The following is a 2,500-nucleotide window of genomic DNA, read 5'->3' on the forward strand; positions in this document are numbered from 1 at the left end:
ATAATAAGCCAAGCTCAACCGTTGTGTTATTAGCGTTGGATCAAGATGTAGTACTTGCTATCAAATTATAAAGAAAGTTAAAAACTGCTTTGGTATCAATATGTCAGTTTTTGTGTTTGTCATGAAGAAAAAGAAAGAAAGAAAAAATGAGGAACCATTTTTCTGCCTCGTCTGGAATCTACACTGCATATTTTAGAGCTCCAAAGAATATACACTAGATAGGCCTACTGTCGTCATCTTCTGAGAGACGACAGAGAAGAAGACAGAAGAGAGAGGAGAAGGGAGAGAGAAGATAGAAGCAGAGAACAGAGAACAGAAGAATAGAGAACAGAAAAGAGAGAAGAGAAGATAGAAAATAAGAACAGAGAACAGAAGAGAACAGAAAGAGAAGACAGAAAGAGAGGAGTAGGAGAGAGAAGATGAAGATAGATGGGAGCAGAAAAGAAAAGAGAGAAAACAGAAGAGAGAGGAGAGTGGATACGGATGACTGAGTTCGGGGAAATGGGGAGAGGGAAAAGGAGAGGGAAACACTATAACGAGATAATTATCTGGGAAAGACTTGATCAGAAGTAACTCGAGGTGTCATGGCGTGTAAAAAAAAAAAAAAAAAAAAAAAAAAAAAAAACGTGGTTTATTTTGATGACGTCACAAAAATTACAGATGCTTTGTGGATACGGTCTATCATTTTGATCTTTTCATTTTTCAAAAGATGATGGAAAATAATGATTTTAATTAATGAATTAATTAAATTAATGAAAGGATGGAAAATAATGATATTCATGGTCATATTTTCATTGCACAATCATCAAAACAGACGCCATGACACCACCTCCAGTTGCTACTGATCTAGCCTTTCCCGGCATTATCTGCATCAGGAAAATTCACCATCATATTGGAACCATAGCCTTTGCAGATCATATGCTTTGCAATTTTCGACGTTAAAGCTGCAGACACATACCGCTGGAAACTGCGCTCATTAACACTTATGAAATTAGTAATTAACACGATTCATTTTCTGATTATTGGGCGCTGATATTGCTGTTTGTTGACCTTTTTTTTTGAAAATTATAAAACCGAGGGCGTTAATTTTGTCGAAAGTCGAATTGGTTGGTGTTAAATGTTTTTTTTTTTCCTTTTTTTTCCTTTTTATTTTTTTTTCAAAGCAATGCTAATAAATATGTCGCGGGATGTTAAATATTGCCATGACGATTAGTTTAATGTCTAATGTCAGCCTTATAGCGTTGCGCCGTAAAGGAGAAATAATAACAGTAAAAAGCGATAATGGTATAACTTATATCAAACAATTATCATCATTATCATATAAGATTGAATAAGGAATAAGGAAAGCGGGAAAGATGAAAAGAAGAGGAGAAGAAGGGGAAGGAAAAATATAAAAAGGAGAAATGAAAGACGAAAAAGACAAAAAAGTACTAAAAAAGAAAACAAGAAGAAAAAAAAGAAGTAAAACAGAAAGGATTAGGAAGTGAAGAAGAAAAAAAAAAGAAGTAAAACAGAAAGGACTACGAAATGAAGAAGACAAAAAGAAAGGAGACAAAAAAACAGGAAAAAATAGAAAAAATAAGAAAAAAGAAAAAAAAGGGAAGAAGAAAAAAGAAAAAAAGAAAAAGAGAGAAAGAGAAGAAGATAAAGAAGAAAGAAAGGAGGAGGAGAAGAAGAAGAAGAAAATAGAAAGAGAAGAAGAAAAAAAATTATTCACCTCAACTTTCACTGCTGCATTTTCACTCACATTTAACCCATCAATCTAGCCAAAACGAAAAAACCCACACCTTCGCCTCCTGCAGCAGCTTCTGTGGCCCCGAATTGCTACTGATGGGGGGAGGGGTAGGGGAGGAGCCGAAGGGAGGAATAGGGGTGGAGGTGGGGGGTAGGGGAGGGAGAGGGAGAAGGAATTAGGGAAGGGAAGGGGGAAAGGGAAGGGAAGAGGGAGAAGGGGAAGGAAGGTATAGGAAGGGAAGGAGTGGGGGGAAGGGAAGGAGGAGGGGGAATAGGGGAAGGGAGGGGAGGGAGGAGAGGGAAGGGAAGGGGGAGAGGAGGGAGGTGGAAGGAAAGGGAAGAGGGAGGAGGATGGGGATAATGCATATGGAAGGAGGGTGTAGGAAGGGGAGAATCTGGAGCCGGTTGGGAAAAGGAGGGAAGGAAGATAGGGAAGAAGAAGGATAGGGAATGAAAGGAGAATAGGGGTGAGAGGTAGGGGGAGGGGGGAGAGAAGAGAGAGAGACAGAAGGGAACAGAGATAGCAGAATGAGCTTAGAGAGGGGAGAGAGGCAGGTAGAAAGTGTCAGAGGAAGGATAGAAAAGGGAGGGTAGGGAGGAGGAGGGTAGGCGTCAGAGGGGATAAGGGTGTGGGTGGTGGGGGAGGAGGGTAGGCGTCAGAGGGGATAGGGGTGGGTGGGAGGAGGGTAGGCGTCAGGGGATAGGGGAGGGTAGAGGGAGGGAGGAGACCCCTCAGCAGAGAACTGATGACAAACGCCCATCCACC

Source organism: Penaeus vannamei, chromosome 1 (assembly GCF_042767895.1).
Source record: "Penaeus vannamei isolate JL-2024 chromosome 1, ASM4276789v1, whole genome shotgun sequence".
Taxonomy (NCBI): domain Eukaryota; kingdom Metazoa; phylum Arthropoda; class Malacostraca; order Decapoda; family Penaeidae; genus Penaeus; species Penaeus vannamei.